Below are 22080 nucleotides of genomic sequence, written 5' to 3' on the forward strand. Positions count from 1 at the left end.
GTTTGTGACAGGACGTGATTCATTTCTTTGAGATTTGCCTTCAGGTAATATATAGATGTATTATTGTATGAGAGGTTCAGTTAAATAATGAAACAGAGAAGGGGAAAAAATAGGACCCAAAACCATCATCAGTAAACCTCCACCTTCTTAAATGCCTTAGTTTGAAACCACAATACCAGATCTATCACCCTTTACCTTTTACCTTCAGTTTGCTTTCTTTATTTCATTTTCAGACCTAGAGGAACATGACAGCAGGTCTTCTTAGTTTGGTATGCCGTCCAAGGAATTGGGGGGCAGGTGAGGTTTGTTGCAGGGAGGAAACATTTGTAGAAGGTTTAGAATGAATGTTAGTGGAGGAAGTGCATGATTGACAGTCATGGTTTAATGCTCGAAGCAACACAGCTAACACAAAGAATAAGGTATTTGGCTGAGAATATTTACAGGTAAGTGTCTTGCGTCAGTAACTTACCACTCCAGCAAGTCTCTGGTGCATACTACATGGTAAGAGACGGATGGAAAGGATACCAAGGAAAAAACTCATGTGAGTAATATTTTTCTCTATTTTTTATAGTGTGCACCAAGATAGACTGCCAGCTAATGGTAAAGAGGGAATTCCAGGCACAGTGCATGATCCAAATCCCTCCTTCCTTGAAATAGTCCAAGGAAACATTCAAATGACCTAATTACGAGCTTCAAGCTTCCATAAATAGTCTATGTCAATGTATGACACGGTATTCATTCATTCGTTTTCCATATGACATGGTATTCAGAAATATAAATAATCATTGAACAGCAGGATGTGACTGAAGTCAAGCATGTTTCTCATGTGTTTGGTTTTATTATCTTTATGGTGGAAGACTGCATTGGATTCTTTGTTCTCCCTGTTGTGTGTTGGCTGGCAAAGCTTTCCATGGACTGGGCTGGAGCTTAATGACTGAACAGAGATTTGACCAGATCATTTCATATGTCACTGAAGTACAGGCCACAAGCTCACTTTCAAAAAGACATTCTACACTGCTAAACTAAAGTCATGCTAAATTACTAATACAAAGTCAAAGAGTTATTCAAGTCCACACTTTAATGCAGATGGGCACTCATGCCCAAACAAACACTTTAAAGTAATTGTTTCTATTTCAGGACCCGAACACTTTGTCCACTTCAATGGTTTAGTTCTACTTCAGGTAGTTCTTGCAAACAAAAAATATTAATAATGTTCAGACAAAAGCCTCATTTGTACCAAATTAAGATCTGGGCTGTCGTTAAGTGTAATTTCAGTAGGATTCTAACCTCATTTTTTAAATATAGCTGTTTATGTCATACTGCAGGAGATCTTCTATGCATCCTGGTCAAAATCACTTTATGGTAATTGTTTTGAAATAGCTGAGAAAATCTAACCAAAATAAAAGCAATGGACTCGTTTAGATGCCTCAAATCCCTGTCCAAGGTTTAAAAGTAAGTAAGTCCCTTTTTAGTCGCAGCTGCAATAGCTATCTATAAACACCAAGCAGGGGTGAATGATGACCTTGGGCAGTTACAGGATCTGAAATCAGATAAAACGGAGTTCAGCAATTCACCAGCAACAATTGAGCCTCGTGGGATATCAAAAAGTCCAAAAGAGGAAAGCAGGGGAGATGTGAGGAGAGGAAAGGAAGTCAAGCAGAGAGGAGGCAGATCCAGCTCCTGAGGCTTTGAGTACAGACTGGCGATCTACTTCTGCTCTGGGACAATACAGCAGCTTTTTGCAATAGACTGAGACAGTTCAACAGGTTCCACCACAATGTGCCATGGCAACATTAACTTGCAGTACACCTGTAGCTTAATCTTCCATATCCAATTTCAGTATTTTTTTCATTCCTTGCATTACGAACTCGGAAACTGTTATGGATGTCAATTTGAATTGTTGTCCAACCATTTCGTGACAAAGACCTCAGCAGCACTCTGGTAAACACTTTCCCTATCTGTTTAGATAATAGAGAGCAGGGGCCCACTTTTCACTCATTCCATGTTCCCATTCTTTGTGTCGTCTCTTCTATCTTTTCCTCTCACCTCTCCTTTCTCTGCCCTATGATCCCACGAGGGTGTGACTTGTGTCTTGCTGTGGCTGCAGCAGGAGGACTACCCGATGTGTCGCTGTGCTGAATGGGACCATGGGGTCTACTTGAAAAGGGGCTCTGTGCTGCATCGGCAGATCGCCTTACACAACCACTTCCTGCTTCCGACCCACTCCTCACAGGCTACCCTGTGTGCCGAGGCCAAAAAAAGTGCAAACAGAGGGGTTCAGTCCACCCAGGGGCAGAGCACAGGACCCTATTCATCTTCTCCCCAATGCTCCTCCTTGATTCTCCCCTACCAGCTTCAGGATGGCTTTATTTTGAAATTCTGAAATATTCTCCTATCTAAGGCATAGAGATGCTCATTCCCTCTTTTCAATAGTGCTCTGAAGAAATGCTGCCCCCAGACTCTGGAGGTGTAACATATTGGTGTTAAGTACTTGTATGGTGTCTCTTGGTCCGGCATGGCCACACCTCCTGCATCTGTATTATCACATAAGAAACAGCATAGCAAAGCAAGGGTCATGGATAAAAGGGATAATTAATTTGTAAACATGTTTATTGTGGACAAACGTGGGAACTGTCAGTTTGAGGTACCGAAGAGAACGGGAGCAGGTTGTAGCAACTCTCTGTCTGGCGGAAGTGAAACAGGTGTGTGTGAGTGCTAACAGCCGTTATTCCCGGGCAGTTAACTTTGTCTAATCTAGAGCTTGTAATAATAGATAAGACAGGAGTTTATAAATAGTAGACACTCATTTGTTTGGACTACTTAAGCAGGGACCAAATGAGGGCCAAGGGGATGGAGTATTTAAGATTCTTGGGGAAATGGCGAAGTGGGCAAATAACTCTTAAGACAAATAAACCCAGGGCATTAATGATGAACCTGTCACTGGACTGGATGTTTTTAGTTTCTTTTCATATACTGTGAGGAGAGGCAACTGACCTGTTTTAACTACTGTCCACGTCATTCCTACCGTCAGCCATTGGGCACTGCCTTGTTATTCTGCTTTATATGCATTAAAATATTATGCGATACATCCATTCCTGCCAGGGGGATAGAAAAACATTTAGCCTGCCGGTTCTCTGTGCTTCCCCCTCGGACGTCAGCCTCAGATGAGGGTGAGAAGAATGACGCTCTGTACGTCCACTGCAAGAAGTCATTCATACAGACACAGAGAATGTGTATCACTGACCCACGATAGCCGGAACAGAACCAGTACTGATCCAGTCACTGCTGTCCTAACACAGCACAACACTGGTATTGACTTAATCCATTAGACACCAATACCCAGATAACACATCCAGTGATTGAACAAGACCATTGCTGGGTCCGACCAACGCAGACAGCATTGTCACGGATTGGACCAGATGGACGGATTCCTGCAGGATCCTGCTCAACTGGCTGTGACCACATCAGCTCTCTCTGTCAGAAACAACATTGATATTACTGACTAAGGTCTATTAAGGTATTGCAGTGTATCTACCAAACCTGTGTTTACAGGACTAATGTTTGGTTGATCAACAAACTCAGTCTACTGTAAATGCTTTTCCACTCTCCCCATCACCTTTGCCATGCTGAACAGGAGGCCTTATTATTGGTCAGTGGCTGACAGGAGATTGAGGAACAAACCAAAACCCCTGGCAGAGCTCGCGTTGTTCCCCTCAGACCTGTGCAGGATCACTGGAGACCAGCGCTGGAGGCTGGGACAGAGAAAGTGGCTTCTGTGCTTCAACCATTCCCAAACTCTCTGGCTTCACATGCCTGTGTGTGAGGCACTCCACTGGGCCAAGCCAAAGAGCGACCCAAAGAGAATGCTGTGTGCTTTGGAATATTTTCTCAACCCATGTCTTATGGAAAATACACCCATTTAGAGTACTTAATAAAATGCTTATATAAAAAGCACAAATATAACACCACTTATTTAAAATTAAATGTACTTTTATAAGAGTATATATTAAGAATGAGTGGAATTTATGCAAATTTGACACAAGATGTCCAGAATATACTAAAAGAGTGAATCAAGAAATCCTTTGGATACTAGTGAGAGCGTACATACTGTTTTGCTAACCTTAACTACATTACTCGCTGTGCATCGTTCAACATGACAAAATAAATGATCACACGGGCTGCAATTGCAGTTTTATCAACATGTCCTAAGTCACAGCTATCCCCTTATCAAACTGGTCTTTCCTGCATGTCATCCTTCTGAATCACTGTGGGAGCTGACTGATAAGGCCTGGCTTCAGCACATCATTGTGATCTTCTCCATAGTGCACCAAAACAGTACATGCAAAATGGAGAAATCCTGTCCTCCATCACATGAATCATACTTTTCCTCTCCTTCCTATTTTTACAGCTGCTGTGCATCCAGATCTGCTCAAACGCTTTACTGCTCAGTGACTGAGAAAGACAAGAAACCCAGGGTGTTGAAACCCAAGTTCTCACAGCTACACTGCTTCTTCACATCTATGTATAAACACCCACCATTAGTCCCCTCTTGACCTTACAGAAATCCATTCATACAAATTTATGTGATATCTATTCTGAGAATAAGCAATGATGAACAAGGTTTCTCTGTATTTATATGTGATTTGCAAAAATGTGTAATGAAAGCGTCACACAGACACCAATAATTGTTTTGTCTACAGTCAGCATCTGCTTCAGAGACAGGATACAATACATACATCATTAAAGACCAACTAACGTTCAGGAATTAACACAAATAGGAGTTTTTGGATTCACAAATTTGAATAAGCCAGCAACAAAGTGAAAGACTTCGCTCATGTCTCACCTGGGAACTGTTGTTTTTCACTTCTATTATGACAATGATGTTCCTCATTTTTAACACACTGTAAATCAACCATCCTTAAGATAAATGAAATGATAGTGATTTTTACCTTGCAGTGCGTCTGCTTTCTTTGCTTTTGTAGCTACGCATTAATCAAATGAAAACATTTCCACTTTCACAAATGGAGGAAACTAGCTCTGTAATTTATATATCAACCTCTGTGTCCACAAAATGTGCAAGTACGGTACTGTATTTCACCCATGAGCAGCAATGATGGATAAACCATTTGGCCAATCTGTCAGGATCGGAAGCCCTGACACACTCCATTAAAAGGAGAAGGACAAGCTAGAGACTGTAGCCCCCCCGACACACACACACCTTTGACCTCTCAAGTCAGCATTGTGGTTTAATGCTGCCTTCAAGCAGCTCAAATGCAAAAACTGACAATCTGGACTGTGGTATGCTTTTTGCCCCTGTGCCCACACTTCAGTTAGTCATCCAGCATTGTGTGCTGAAACATTTGTCTGGGCATAGCTTGGAACTGTGGTGAAACAGCCATAAATCAAAGGCTAGTTGCTGTTTAGTGGCCATGTGAGCAATCCTGGTCAACAAAACACACCTCACAAATCACAACCTTTCTCAAATATACAATTAGGTGACATAAATCCAGTTACTGTATGTGCACAATAATATAATCTACCGTACTAATAAATAACAATGGTTCAGTGGGTATTGCTGTTGCCTCACAGCCAGAAGGTTCCAGGTTTGATTCCTTTATGTGCAAAGTTTGTGTGTTAAAGAATCCAGTTGATTCTTTTAGTGTTGTCCTTGATTTACCTTGACCTGGACGACTGAGAATGTACACAATCACAAAATGAGACACATTTTAGTTTAAAACCATGGAGATGAAGACAAATAGAAAGGTTCTAAATTGCAAAAAGCACTACTTCAGTATTTTGTTACTGTATGTAGAACATGTAATGAACAATATTTCATAGTTTTTAGTCATGCTCTGAAAACAAAATGTGTGAGATTAATTGGATGGGTGGGATGAACAGCATGAAGGCACAATTACTATATGTCAGTCCTCACTTCAGTCTAAAGCTAAAGTTAAAAATGTGATAACTTATTCTATTTTTGATTGTAATTCTTTTTCCACTGTTTCCACTCACTCAAAAATGTTTAAATGTGCATTTCATTAGATACCACAGTAATTCAAGTGTTGCACATCGCATAATAATACACATGGTGGGTTGCCAAATCAGAATTTCTTCATCTGCTACAAAATTACCTTAAAGACTAAGAATTACGTCAACTACAGTTCATGCACTGAGAAGTATGTGGAGGAGTATGAATTCAGTTCCAAGAAAAGAATAATAAATTAACATATTCCCATTTGAATAGATTGTAGACATTCTGTATCCCGTATCCATTTTGCTATCATGCACACAGCCAGAGGAATGGGGGCAATTAAATGGAAGCACAAAGTTGTAAAAGTTTTGAGAGGATTTTAAATGTTAAAAGCATTGCCAACTTCAGAGAGAAAATACCCAAATCTGTGTTGTGGTGCATTGAAGGATCTGTGAAACCTACTGTAAAAATTGAAATGGAAAATCTTCTTAAGGATATACTCTCATCTTACAGTGGAAACACCTTTAGTTCTATGCCAGTATTAGCAACAACCACCACTACTTAAAAAGCAGCAATGACAGTCAGTGGAGAACATGTGAGGACTGCAGTGTGTGTGTCTTTGTGTGTGATCGTGACTACAGAGCTAAACAGTCCACACGTCACCAGGTCTTGTGCTCTTGGCTACCATCTAGGAGGAATTTATGAATGGCATTTGTTTAGTCAGGGGCTCCTTCAATGCTGCTTCTGCTGCCGCTCAACAGACGTGAGTAACCTCAGTGATGCAATCTCTACTGTGAGGTTCGGTATATTTGTCAAGTCATGAGCCCAATGAAACCACCTGGTTGAAACTGTGCCAGCATTCTTCAAAATTCTTCATAAAGATGAAACCATGGGTGTGTGCAGTCTAGAGTCTCTTACTATTGGCCAGAGAGAGGCTCATGAATGAGGCCAAAGACTGTTTAAGTTTCCAGGGTGGATCTCAACGTCATAGAGACAGTGTTGGTATTTTTAGAACCTATTTCTCTCTTTGTTAAATGCTTCTCATAAGTCTTTGGCACAAATCAGTAAATCTCAGCCGCCACTGAAAAACAAACCAGCACTCACCTGTTCCACCAATTTTCCTGGCACCCAGGGAATAAAGAACAATGAAAGAATAACAGAGATGAGGATGACGCATCAGCCTGTCTGGATGGCTGAATTGGTGCAGTAGCAAGTTGTTAGTCAGAACAGTGTAGTGTATGTGATTCACTGGTTGTGTGGAGATCAACCTTCAAAGAGTCAGCAATCATTGTGAAAGCTCGTTTGTATTCCACATGACCAAAAACTAGTTTTACTGCAGCACCAAGACTCGCAAAAGCCAAATAGGTGTGGAGCGACACTGCATTGAGCCCGACTAGCTGACTGGCCTGGTGAGAGGAAACAGTTGACAACACAGGAACCTGATCCAGTCAGCCGTCTCCACAGCTTCCTAATGTTCAGTCTCTCTCTTCATTTGTCCTATATCTCTACCAGCACTCTTCCTTCTTTTCCCCTTTTGCTCTGACTGTTTCTTCCCCTCCTACATCTGCTCCATTTTCCATCTTAATCCCTCCCTCGTTTCTTGTCCTCTCTCTTTCTTGGGTTTGTTAGGTCCTCTGCAGCACTTTGACTCTCTTTGGAGACAGACTCTTTAACAAGTCTGCCTCAGTGGGCAGCAGACAGAAGGGGAGTCTATTTTTACATTGCACACAGATTAAAGTGGAAAATTTTTCTTCATCCTTGTAAATAGTCTTCTCCCTTCACTGTCTTTTTTTTCTGTAATGGAGTTTTAGCATCTCTGTGGGGGATCTTGTGTTACCTCCTCCACACACACACTCCTCTCTTCCCCTCTGCCAGACTCATCTAAGCCCCACCACTGACATACTCATCCTCTCCAAACACTGACATCATTTGTCAGACCAAACTCCCTCCACTGCCTGTGGGGGCTGTTCAGCTCTGTCTGTACATTATGAAATGGGTGAGTCTCCGCTCCTGACACAAATCAGGGAACAGGAGAAAAAAAAGTAAGCACATCTGCTCTACAATAAAAGCTGATACTGTATATCATTACAGCCTCGGTGCAGCTTTCCTCACATGACCTTTTTCTCAGTAAAACTACCACATTAAACTGATGGTGGCTTTTATACACACCCACACACACTAGCGCGTGCACACACACGCACACATGCACGCGTGCGTACAGCACACAACTCCATTTGGTACAATTAAACCAGTCCTTTATCCAAGAGTCTAGGATATGACGAGGGAGCTAACTTCAGCATTTTCCTTTCTTGAACCAAAACCAAAGTATTACTTTTTCTTAATGTCCAAACACACACACACACACACACACACACACACACACACACACACACACACACACACACACACACACACACACACACACACACACACACACACACACACACACACACACACACACACACAAATACAACATAAACATACATACTCCACAATGCGGAGAGAAGATCCTTTGGATTGAACAGTCGTACTCTCACTGACCTTTTCCTATACAGCTCCTGTTGGAAAGGGGTTCCATTCTTATGAAACTATTGAGTTGTAGTTTTACAGCTAAAACATAACCCTAATTTGAGAGATTGAACTCTCTAGGAGCTGGTATGATTCTGTGGATGAGGGTCTAGCAGGGACCAAACAGGAAATCTTTTATTAAAACTTGGTCAAGGTCTATCATGACTTCAAGCTCTGTGTTCGTGACATAAGGCAAGTCTGTTCATAAGGACCCCATCAGAGGCTGCCCAATGAGAGCTGGGAAATCAGTTAAAAATCAACGACTTAGATAAATAAATTTGGAGTAAAGACCAAGCTTCTGTTATTTGAAGTTTCTACTGGCCTGTGTACCCTTGATCAAAGCTAATGAACTCTCATGATATTTTCAGAGTAGGAAGAAAATTTGGAAGAGTGTAACCAAGTTGCTGTTAAAAACTGAGGAGGGATAGTGATAGATTAAGTCAAACCAAATGAGAAAATAAATTCTAATCACAGAGTGCTCTAGAAAGTTACAACACATCAAACCACTTTAAATTGCTGCTTCTCAGGCTTTCTCCTATGATGCGATGGCAGCTGCAGTCAAGAAACAAGAAACCCATTTTGAATAATTGTTAAAAATATCCATAGAAACACATGGTGGAGCTGACAGAAAAAGCTATCTAACTGAACTGAATGTCTTCAATTGCTGTATCAGAGCATTGTTACCCCTACTCTTCCTTATCCTTCCCTTAATCTCTCTTACTAAGCAAATCGTGGAAAACAAAATGTCAGCAATAATGGCAAACGTCTTCCATGAAATAGAATAGCATGTTATTTCATAAGCAAAATGCACATGAGTCCTGTGGCAGCTCTGGCTCCGGCCCAGACTCTGCTGTAGCTAGAGGGAAACCTGATAGTAATGCCTCTGCTCTGCCCACCCTCTTTTACTGTCATTCTAGTCAAAGGAGGTGCCTGGACCACAGTGGTAGCGTGACATAGATTCATGAGGATTTAAAATGGGTAGACTGAGATCGCTTCCCCTGAAGCATCATTAGTTTTTCCTGCATTTATGTCTGGAGACAGGAAAAAAAAACTGGAAAAGACACAAAACAGGAGCTGTTCAGAAGCAGGGGGAATGAGGTAGATAACATCCGCGTTCTCTGCTGACAATGAGACAGTCCAGGGATTCATTTGCCCGTCTCCCAGGTGTACGTCTGTGTCTACAAGACAACTAAGCTCCTTAGATGTGTTTAAACTTCCCAAATGAAACTAGCTGTGAGAAAGAAGTATTTGTGGTCTGGGTGATGACCTGCTTATTAGGTTTTCTATTGTTAAATAAAAACCTGAAAGCACAAGGTTTCCTTTTTCAGACGTGAAGCAGCTCCAGGGCTACAGAGCATTTATGTTGTTAACATACCTGGAGCTGTGCCTCCTGTAGAAAACATTCTAATCACGCCCAGGGTCTCAGGCAGCGCTATTCCTCCCACGGTCCTGACTGTCACATACAATGGCTGGCAAAATGTAAAAGTTAATGACTTTATCCACTTGATACGTTGGTGTTAATGGTCTCACATGTCTTAGTAAGTGCTGCTCACCACGCGTAAGAAGAAACAAATTATTAATCTTTAAACGGTTCCATCTGGATTCTATCTACTTCACCTAAACTTCTTAACCACATTCATGCATCATAATGCTGTGATATGTTCTACAGTTTTAGGGTTCCTGTCACATTCATTCCTGTAGAATTATTTTTTTTTGCACAAAATATATACATGTGCTGCTCTGGCATGATGACACTTTGGAAGAAATTCAACCATATGTTGCTGTCCAGAAACAATATCCTTATGATAATGCAGTCAGCATGAGATTATTTAATACTGTGTTAACATGTAACAGGACAGCCTTCCTATGGCTACACAAACAGCATCCAAACCAAAGTAGCACCACCCCACTGTACTTCATGCTGCTGAGGCCATTGTCAGCCTACCGTGACCGGATCACTCCCATAATCTGTGAATACATCTCCCTCCACGGTCCACTATCTGTATCTGTTGTGTTTTCTTGAAATGCCACTGTGACTCACAGGGAGAATCTTTGTTAGTGTAGCACAGCTGCACAAGCCCACTCAGCAGATTTGGCTCACGATGGAAGCTTTTGAAAGTCACCCTATAAAAAAAACAAAAAAGCTAGAAAAGTGGGCTAATGCTGTATGAGGTGAATTACACTGCTTAGTTTATAAGTATTTGAGAGATTCATTGTTACCTCAGTCTCAAAGGGAACCTAGATGAATAATATAGATTAGAAGCACACTTATCTCTTGTATCAGTCATTTTCCGCCTCACTGGCCATCCAGCTGTCACCAACTGTCAATCTAATGTCTGACATCAGGTCGACAGTGAATCAGATTGGCAGATGAAACCACACTCCCTGAGTACCCCGGTGCTCTAACCTCCCCCATCTGCATCAGCAGTCACACATGGTTCACATAACAATTCCCTTTCTTCTCCTTGGCAGTTTAAAACCCCGAGTCAAACACAGAAATGAGATATACACTACTGTGCTGAAGCTGACTCTTAAGGGCTGCACACCAAGCTTTCAACTGAAGAGATCTAAGCACCATGAGAGGCAAAAAGAAGTATTTCAAACACAACAACCAAACAAATCAACTCTCTCACACATACACAAATACAAACAAATTCCGTCAGTCAGCCGTGTTGATGTACATGACCACACTGTCAAGGCTCTAACGTCAAATGAATTCAGACAGAGAGAAGATAAATTAAAAAATAACTTTTTGAACTTTCTAGACTTTTTAACGCTAAACAAATAGATGAGACTATCTCCTTCTGAGATGATTCAAATACTTATTTATGGTTTGGCATTGGCATATGTCACTATGAATTGGTATATGGATTTGAACAATCACATGAATAATTTCCCTTTTGGAACAACATAATTTATAGCTGCCATAAATGTCATAAACAAATGGGGCATCTGGGACACAAATACCGAAAAGTGAAGAAAAAACCCACTGAAACTGAACGTACTCTACATGTCTGACACTCCCCTCAAATAACAATGTTCAGCATTGATTGACGCGAAAGTTCGTCATTACTCCACCCTGTCAGTTTACTCATATGCACCTCCCTTTTTTACAACCTGTTGGTCTGTCTGCCTGCCTGTCTGTCTGTTTCTCTGTCTGTCAGTCTGTCTGTCTGTCTGCCTGTCTGCCTGTTTGTCTCTGTGTTAAGGATTTCAGAGTAAATAATAGAGAGAAAAGCCATTGTATAACCAAATAAAGTTAAACCAAAAATGAAACTAGAACCACTACAGTCACAGACTGTAACATCCTGCAACACCCCTGAATTCAAAATTTTACCCTGACCTACTTGCATAGGTCAAAGATCAAAGCTGGTGCTCTGACCTACTTTCATAGATCATCTATCTGCAACGGTTGCAAAGATATTTGGTGGACAAACTAATGGACGGACAAATGGATGGACAAACACACAAACACTGACAATTACCATACCTGTACATCACCACTTTGAAGCGGGATGTAAAGAAGCAATGTGATTAAATTATTTTGCCCCAAAAGAAATGTATCCCCACGACAAAGTTTTTAAGTTGAAGGAGTTCACACGCAAGTATGCACACAGGAACGCACACACTCCCCTGAAAAGAAGACGCTGTGAATGTTTGGCTGTGCCAGCTGTGTGAACTCGAGGCTGGGTGTAGGGTGTATACAATTGTCTGACAAACTGCATGGTGTGTATACAAAGTCATAAACAGAATCTGGAGCGGAAGCACGAATCACCTAGATGTGCTTGACCCTATGACCCCAGGACTGAACTGTTATCTTTTCACTATGTCTAATACTTGGATGACACAGATGGAGGACATGCTAGTTGCTGCACTGACAGCAAGAGAAACTGTGAGTACATACAAGACAGGATACACATGCGTGAGAATTTAATTTAAACTCTACTTTTATGGTCTTGTATAGAAGCAAATATAAATGATCCAAAAGTCTGTTTGTGTGTGTCCACGCAAGTGTGTAAACACGTCTTTGTCCCAGGCTTTGATGTTTACAACAGTTGGATTGAACTGTAAAAAACCTGAGAGAGAGACTGGCTACCGACCCAATTTTATGTCAAAAACATCAATGCATAACTAAATATAACTACTCAAGAACAGAATTAAATGGGTGCTGTGTCTGCATTACCACCTTGTTTAAATAGCAGCTCCTTAATCATCCAGTTGTGGCCAAACACCTGAGAGAACAAATGATGGGATCAGCTGGAGTTTGGAGGATGTCATACCACAAGAATCAGGCAAGCAATGCTTCTAAAAACATCCAAAACCCTGTTTTCATAGGAAAGACAGTTTTACCTTCTCACGTGAGGGATTCTTGTCTTTAAAACACTCATGTGTCAAAGCGACAATGTGTTATGAAAACAAGCCATTGAAATGCTAACCATTGTCAGGATGTGGATCTTTTGCACAGATGCAGTGTTACATGGGTCACTAAAGACAGACAGCAAGGCTGGTTGATGATCATCCAAAGGTAGCCTTTCACCTCTGTGTCTGAATGTATATGAGTATGTGCATATGACTAATAGGAAACACAACCACTGAAGCACTAGCATACAGGCACGTTCTGCTAGGGCCACAGCTTAAGTTTCAGTTTAGCTTGAGTTAGTCCGGCAGTAAATGCCATAAAATGCACATATAAAACATATAAATAACTGCAAGGCAGGAAAATAACGTATAAAAACACAAAATTACTGCTGAAAAATGTTATGCTGAAGCTATAGTCTATTATCCCAACCTTCATTGAATCAGCAACTTCACGAATTTCCTGCTTTCATAATCATGAAGGGATGAGAACACAATGTGAACTCCCAGAGCAAACACTTTGGAGCAAGGAGAGAGAACGTTGTGGGATGGAAACCCAGCAAATGTGCCTGCTTGAACCGGAAATATTCAGCAGCTTCTTAGCTCAAAGCAGTTTGAACCGGGGACACTAGAGAGGACATGGCAAATATATGTGTGTTTGAAGTCCAAACAGTGTTGAAGGCAGAGCTCCTATGGGGAATCTGACAGTTTAAATAAGAAGGCACAATAAGCTCAGTCATCGAGAAAAAGATTCCTTAATCCCCTCGATGAAGGTAAGGTGCTGCTCTTAAATCCCCTACAGCTGGAAAACAATAGATTCTTTGGTATCCTCAGTGACACAGAAAATACTGTACTGCACATACTCACAATCCACATGCTGAGAGACAGAGAGGTTTATTATCCCATTCTTCAATGGCATGAGGTGCCAGGTTCATTGACTGACAGAGATAATTAGAGAGACATGAAATTTAAGGCATGTGATTCCTGTGACCCATAAAGAACTTGTCATGTTTGTTGGCTCAAACGAGGGCATTATCTTTTCATTTGATCTATATTGCTATGAAGTTTCACTCAGCTATACCATAATAGCCATAAATCAAGCTTCAGATTATTTCTCATAATAGAGAAACCCAAGGTTAATGCAAAACAAAACAACAACAAAAAAAATCCTCTTTTTGGATAAAGAGCTGCCTCTTCCGTGAACCTTTTCAAAATGACATGTCTGTCGACACTTCAAATGAATGTGGTCATCTGTCCATGACACAGATTGCCGTGCCACGGATGACAGTCCTCAGCGGTCCTAGACATAAACTTTGAAGTGAGACCACAGCACACTCCTTTCCACTCAGTTCTCATGCCGTTCCCTTTAAATAGAGCATGACATCAGTCTCTGAACAGGTCTACCAGCCCCAGCCCAAAACAAATCTGTGGAAACAATGCCACATCTGGAGCCAAACCCAGGGGTGAGAGGGGAAGAGCAGGAATGCAGCAGTAAAGGGGTGAAAAGAGAAAGTTGTCCTGCTTCAGCTTCAGGGGGCTGGCCAAGGCGCCTGAAGAAGTGCTTGAACTATAATTTACTGGTGATTCCCTTTGCTTCCCTCCCCATATATCTGATGTCACTACTACAGACCTGAGCATCAGCCAGAATGCAAATTTAAAGTTCTCCATCCTTTTTATGTGTACAAGTCTGTTGGTGTCTTTTTTCTTATCACTACATTGAAAAGTCCTGTGCAGTCTGCTAATACTGACGATTATCATCAACGACTCAAGACAATCCACCACCTGAGTGGGACTCCACCCACCTTTACCAATTAATTTGCATAGATTAGCATGAAAAACTATTTCTTGTTTGATTTAGCACGGTCCCCTGACTTTTGTGTGCAGATGTAGATTTTTTCTCAGGCAGCCTGTTCTTGTTGTCCCTGTCAGAAACAATCAAAGCTGCTGGGTCTGCATCCACGCAACAGAAAACGAGGCGGCGCAGGCAAATATTCAGGCCAATTTTCTGCCTGTTGGATAGTGTCTAATAAAAACATCATGGCTGATCCAGTTATTTGTCAGTAGACACGTAGTACACTGCAATCCGACAGAGATACTTTGACTTGAGTGTGTGGAATGCATAAAATGTTAGCAACAATGCACAAACACAAATACAGCAGAGACGCATACAGTAACACACAGACAGCATGAGCGGATTTGCACGGGAGCTGCAGGTTTAACCTGACAGAAATGAACAGTGGGGTGGAAAATATACTATGAGTGTCCTGCTTGAAGAGGAGGACACAGATAGTGCGAAATAAGACTCTTATTCCTCCCTATCTGTGAAGAAGGAGGTGGGGAAATAGCTGAGGGACTTTCCTCTTCCAAAAGTCACGTGTTTAACATCTGTAACAAACTGAGTCTGCTTAGTAAAAGAAACTTTAGACCTCAAAATCATTTTTACAAGCCCACTTCTAGGTGTGTACTCGCTTGGTGGTCAGTCAAAGCATCACTGGCTCAGAAAGAGAACAGAGAGGATGGAGGATGAAGCCATCGTGCACCCCTTTGTTTTTAAATACCCTCCAAAGTGTTAACTGAGAGCTCCCACACTGTAAGCAAACAGGTGCTGGGTCATTTTGAGGACAAGAGAGGAGCTCGGCTAGGATGGACAAGGGCCCGCATATCTTCCTCAAGCAGTTTAATTCCAACTACAGCCTGTTGTCACACAGGAAGTTTGTAACAAAACTCAATATTTAGTCCTGTAGTAAAAGTATAAAGGTTTGAATAAAACAAAAAGGAAAAAATGTTCCTAATAACAAAATGGATGTTTTCATCCTCAGCTTTTCAAAAAAAATATTTATTTAATCTGTTGTACCACACATTTCAGTGTACACCAGCACACTTATGTTTGAGGTTCAAACCTTGTTCCAAATCTAAACAGAAGAGCCCCACCACCAAATTCAAAACACATGACAAAAAAATTGTTTACTGATACGTAAAACCTGTTAGCACCAACTGGACTTTTGTTACAGAGGACATTTCTATAACAATTAAAATGTGTTCATAACAATAAAGTTTGTAAATCATTAATTACATTTTTAGTTATGGCAACATGGTATATAAAAGTGATTTGTTATTGGTTTGCTCACCTACAGTTTTAAGGCAGGTCTGTATTTTCAGTTATGCACAATTCTGCAGAAAAATGTTCATTTTTTCTCATAAAAGCAACTCTTCAATTATTCATTTTAGTGGAAAGAATATAGGCTTGGTTGGTTTCTCATGAGTTCCTTGGAAAATCTTTTTTTATAGTCAAAGTCTGATGTTCTCAAAGTTTTAGGGATTGGAAGCAAATCTGAGAAGTCTATGGAATTAAACCTAAATTTGATGTGAATACATTTGTAACACAGTGTTTTGGTAAGCTCATGTCAGGAAATTATTTCTTACTTTTGATTTTTCCCTTGCTGAAACTGTACTTTCGTTTAAATGGAAGTTGAAAGACTTTTTAGTGGATCTTTTTCCAATCCAGAACATTGGGAGAGAATAGTGCCGTTTCCAGGAATCAAACCTTGCATCATCTTTATCTAAGGAAAATATAAAATGTTTTGATGCCAGCCGTCAGTAAAATCCCACAGTTAGTGTCTTTGATAACATAACAACATAACAGTACATCTTAAAATACAGTCAAATTGGCTCACAATTATTAAGCAAGGCAACATCAGTTTATATCTGCATTAGATAAGATAACTAGAGGCCTTTTTGTCTGGGTCTTTACTCCCCCATACTTAAATTTAAGTGCATAATTGAAGAGTTACCTTTATGAGGAAAAGTCAACATTTTTCTGCGTAATTTGAGCATAACTGAAAATACAGTCCTACCCCAAAAGTGTGTGTTTGAGATATTTGTCTGAGTCGTAGAGCATAGCAATAAGTGCTGCACACAGACAGCATTGTGTCAAAGGTAAGCTGGTCCAAATGGTTGCTGGAGACGCCTCAAAACATCATATCATTTATTATTATTATTATTTGGCTTTCCCAAAATTATATTCTAATCAGTTAGTTAGCATAATACTAGCGAAGGAGACCAGACTAAACAAGCATTTTCTTATTCCGCTCAGGGAATGCTCCAGCTTTAACTACTGTAGCTTAATAAAAGTCTCCTTAGGCCAGTCAAGAAATGAGAGACGTCAGAAGTCATGACCATATCGATCAATATGGGAAATAAGCGGTTAGTACACCCCTCCGCATGTTATGTAACCTTAGTGACTAGTCTGGTCAGTACCCGCTGAGCTCATGACAAACCAAACTTTCAGTCATTATCATGTTCCTTAGATGCTGAATGAAGACTAGAATGAAGACTATTTCAGTTTATGAGTAATAATCTGAAGTAACCTTAGATGAAAATGCCAATGTGCATTCATATCAAAAAGAAATGTCTCTCCTTTGAGTTTTAAATCACACTTCTCGATGTTATTTTCCTATTCACACTCTCTCTCTGGTTACAGTGAAGTCATGTATGCATACATTTTCATCACAGGATCCCTGTGGATCCTTCTTTAGAAGACTTACTTTAACTATGACCTACTGTTGGAAGTGTTGATCTTTCCATACTTTCTCTCCTGGTAATCACACACGAGTGTGGTGCCGGTGGTGGAGGATCAGGGCAGTGGGGGCCACAAGGGAGTTTAGAGTTACATTCACAAGCATTTTGAGAAGCAAGAGCTGGTAGTGGGGTCAGAGGTCATGGTGCCCTGACAAACAAATGAGCCACCCAGTAAGGTAGTCAACAAAAGATGCTTTTCCCTAAAGCTCAACAAACCCTAGCAACAGTAGCTGCTGGCAAACATATGTGTGACAAATGTGCCATCTGAACCAATGGCGGCGTCTCAGTGAGCTCCATATGTGGTTACCACACAAACATGTCACACAAACACAACAGAGAGGGTTGGAGATAGACTACAGGGGTGGCAGGAGACAGAGAATGGGAGGCAGCAGAGATATTGGGATGCAAAAAAAGTCAACAAGGAGGCTACTAACAAACTATTATATATACTGTATTGCTGACCTGCAAAAGACGGCAACTTATGTGCAACTCATGAGTGGTCTGTTTACAACATAGACACCGTCATAAACACTTCCCTGCTTCTATAACATTTAACCTCGCTGCCTCATTAGGGTTAAATGTTATGATGACTCCCTGTTGGGAAAATTATGGAAGACTTGCTGCTGTTAGCTGGACTGTAATCAAACAGGGTTTGCTGTGGGTCCAATTGTTGCCTTTTGGGACTAAATGACTAGCAAACAATCATGATGGCCCCCTGCAATTCTGTCCCTCTGCAAGCCCTTTCATACACACCGTTTTGACCGAGAGACTAACTGGAAGCTCACACAGCACTGCTGTATTCCTCTTCTGTGTTCCCTCAAATTAAAATTTATAAAACTTCATGGAAACTTCTTAATTCTTGTGCAAATCTGTTTTGTATAGAATCTTACAATGTTTTCAATCAGTCCCCATGATTTTCAACTCTTTCATCTGATAATCATATTTGCCTCAGGATTGTGTTTGTCCTCTATCTGATTCTCTTCTCGAATTTTCTTTCCTCTTCTGCTCCCCCTCACCAGCTCTGGAAAGTACATTCAAACAGTTCAGCTGTGACATAAGGGCCATCTCCTCCATGGCAAACCATGCTTGTGTTTTTTCAATTAAGCTGGGCTCCTGTATACTATTCATTTGGGAAACCATAATTCTCATGGCCCAGCAGAAACTAATGGAAAGTTGCTTAGATTTTTTTTCCAGTAGAGGTATCGGAAAGACTGGTTCCCTAGACGCATGTCTGACTTGTGGAGATGGAGAATAAAAACAAAGTAATACCGCTAAGGAGAATATGAAAAGTGTCAACAGGAGCTGAAAGCATCAAGAGGTATCAGGGCATTCAAAGGGTGAGCGGGAGCAGGAAGCAGGAGAGTGAAAGAATACAGAAGGATGGACTTCCAATGGAATGTGTCTGAAAGTGGAAAAATCTCAGATCGGACTTGAATCCGCAGGAGACAGATCCACTGAAGTCACTTCCAGTCGTGGGGTCTCTGGGGGGGCAGATGAGTACAGGTTCTCTCTTGTCCTTTTATATTTACAGAGAGGAGCCGAAGTATCCCAACTGCATAGGCCTTGAACTATGATTAATTTCCCAAATACACATTCACACGTGTATATCATTAACAGCAGTACTACAGATGGATAATAAAAACTAAGAGACTGATTTAAATTTGATGATGGACGCAATTGTTAAATACAGATAATCACTGAACTCGATCATCTTCCAGTCCAGTCTTATTACAGTTCCAATCCCATGATTGATTCTGTTTTTCCAGAACGTCTCAGCCCCAGTCTGACCCTCTTCCTTTCCTGACCAGTAGGACACATTTATCACCATTAATGAACACTGAATACAGACTTGGTCTGCTTCCTACATGCAGTAGTGGAGAAAATGTGCAAAGACACAGACACACGAATAAACACTTCGCATGTGTGCGTGCTCACACATGCACAATGCACACCTAGCTATCAGTACACACGCACACACACACACACACACACGCACACACACGCACACACACATTTATAGTGGGAGTGGCATAAAATGGACATCCCCCATTACACCCCCACCCACCCAACCACCACAATAATCAACAGAGACAGACAGACAGTAAAGGAGAGCAACGAGAGAGACAGGTAGGAGCAGCACATGAGCAGAAACCAGTCTTACCTCAACAATAATGCCGTGGAGTCACTACGAGGGAAAGCTTCATGGCTGTAGCTGTGTCTCTCTCTCTCTTGGTCCCCTGGTATTTCTCTGACGTGGGAGACAGGCGCTGAAAATCACAGACAGCGCAGAGCAGGGGAGACCGACGCTCGGCACACTTTATAGGCAGAGAAAGCAGTGGAGTCCCACAGACCCCAGGCCTGTCTGCTCACAGTCACACACACTGCCTTCTGAGGATGAAAAGAGAAGACTTCATTACCAGCTGCAGACCACGCCTCCACTCCCCCAGCCTCCCTCCCCACTAGTCCTCTCTCCCTCCCTCGCTACCTCCCCGTTTCCCTTCCACACTCTCAGCCAGTAGCACGCTCCAGGGTCTGTCCCAGCCAAGAGAGGGGAAGCAGACTGCCAAAGAAAATCTCCCATCCCACCACTGCCTGCCAGCGATGTGCAGTGCCTAGAGGGGGGGTGGGGGTGGGGGTGGGGGGGTTGGATGATGAGGAAGATGAAGAGACATGGCACAAAGGGTTTGGATCCACAAACTGTTATTTGTTTGCATGTAAAAATGGAATGAATGTGTATGTGTGTGTGTGTGTGTGTGTGTGCGTGCGTGCGTGCGTGCGTGTGTGTGTGTGTGTGTGTGTGTGTGTGTGTGTGTGTGTGTGTGTGTGTGTGTGTGTGTGTGAGACCGTCTGTCTTGACTGTTTGTGTGGGGGTGGTTAAATGAGTATGAAGCAAAACGAAGAAGGAACGCAGAAGGAGGAGAATTAAATTTGGACCAAGCAAAGACAGAAGTAGCAGAGATCCACTCCAGAGAGGGGGGGGGGGTGAATGCAGACAGACAGACGAAAAAAGAACACAGATATACTCAAATAGATATTTGGAGCATTATTTAAAAAAATATTATAATTACCTCTATCTATCTATCTATCTATCTATCTATCTATCTATCTATCTATCTATCTATCTATCTATCTATCTATCTATCTTGTCAACTCTCACTTTGAGCTTGAAATTAAACACACGCACGCACGCACACACACGCACACACATGCACACACACACGCACACGCACACACACACACACACACACACACACACACACACACACACACACACACACACACACACACACACACCTATATGTCAACTATGACTTTGGAATTGAAATTAAAGAAGAATCTTGGAGCACTCACACTTTGTCCTGGACAGGACAAAGTGTGAGTGTTGGTTTCTAGAGGTACCAGATGACTGTCTATTTTCAAAACTTAAAGAAATCAACCTCAAACTTCAGATTGTCTTTCCCCTTCTTCTCATCCTCTCTGCCTTGCTTTCAACTAAAGCAGAGTTTCTCCCCATCAGATGAGGAAACTAGGCCTCAAAGCGCTCGCTGTTCACTGTCTGTAATTATGTGGGGCTGGGTATGCTCAGCCCAGGCGAGCTCTGCACCCTGCCCCCAGTGCCATCACACTGAATCCTAGCTGCACAAAGTCTGCCAGTGGACAAAGACGCACTGCAGACAGGTACAGAGTAGCAGAAACACAAATACATAACTGAACAGACTGTATGATCCGAATCATTGAAGGGTCACTTCATTAGTCATCCATATGAAACAGCTGTAGCTGAAGCTGTTGCATTCATCTGAATAAAAATTGAACAAGTCAGGTCACCACAACAAAACTTTCAGTTGCCAATTCTGCAGATGTCTTAAAAGATGACCATTATATAAAAAAAACAACACTGCACTTTAAATTTGATTAAAAAAGAGTGTAAAATTGAGTTATATTGTTCAGTATAAATAAACACAAAGGAAGAAACACAAAGGCCATATTCTAAAAGCATGTAGAAAAAGTAGAGGACTAACGGAAGAGATTCAGTACTTGATTGTATAAAGAACTGTAAAGTTCAAAAAGTATGGTGTCGGTAAAATATAAGCATTTCTTTTATGCAGCAACGGATGGCCTAAAAGGGCTTAAAAAGATCTTCCACACACTTGCACTAACACATACACATACCCAGACACAATAGTGTCACATTTTATGTGTCGACAAAACATTACTTAAGGTTATTGGCAGCCTTCATTGTAGGTTGTGAATCCCCTGGCTGAGGTTTGAGTGTGTGTGTGTGTGTGTGTGTGTGTGTGTGTGTGTGTGTGGGGGGGGGGGGGTTGGTTGATGGATGATGACAGAGCAGGGACAAAAACTCATTTTTGGTGCACTTTATCGCAAAGAAACGCTAATCCTCACAAAACCAAAGACACGGACAGCCTTTCCATGCATTTAATCTGCGGATAGACAGGCAAAGAAAACACTAATTCACCACCTGAAAGCCATTGTTTCTTTATGTCTGCTATGTAATTAAGTATTGTCATTATCATAAGGATAGTAAATAGACAGAGAGACAGAAATCCACAGAAATAGCACAAAATGGCCAAAGAATAAGGCACGTTAGC

At 41.5% G+C, this 22080-nt stretch overlaps 1 protein-coding gene across 1 annotated transcript in view; it reads right to left on the reverse strand.

Annotated features, from left to right (window-relative positions):
* The window catches only part of LOC137593782 (zinc finger protein 469), a 40427-nt gene extending 20566 nt beyond the window's left edge, over positions 1-19861 (reverse strand). The window contains exon 1 of the mRNA XM_068312774.1: positions 19635-19861. The gene's annotated coding sequence lies outside the window, so the exon portion shown is untranslated. The remainder of the gene's footprint in view (positions 1-19634) is intronic.
* Between the last annotated feature and the right edge of the window lie 2219 nt (positions 19862-22080).

Source organism: Antennarius striatus, chromosome 4, assembly GCF_040054535.1.
Source record: "Antennarius striatus isolate MH-2024 chromosome 4, ASM4005453v1, whole genome shotgun sequence".
Taxonomy (NCBI): domain Eukaryota; kingdom Metazoa; phylum Chordata; class Actinopteri; order Lophiiformes; family Antennariidae; genus Antennarius; species Antennarius striatus.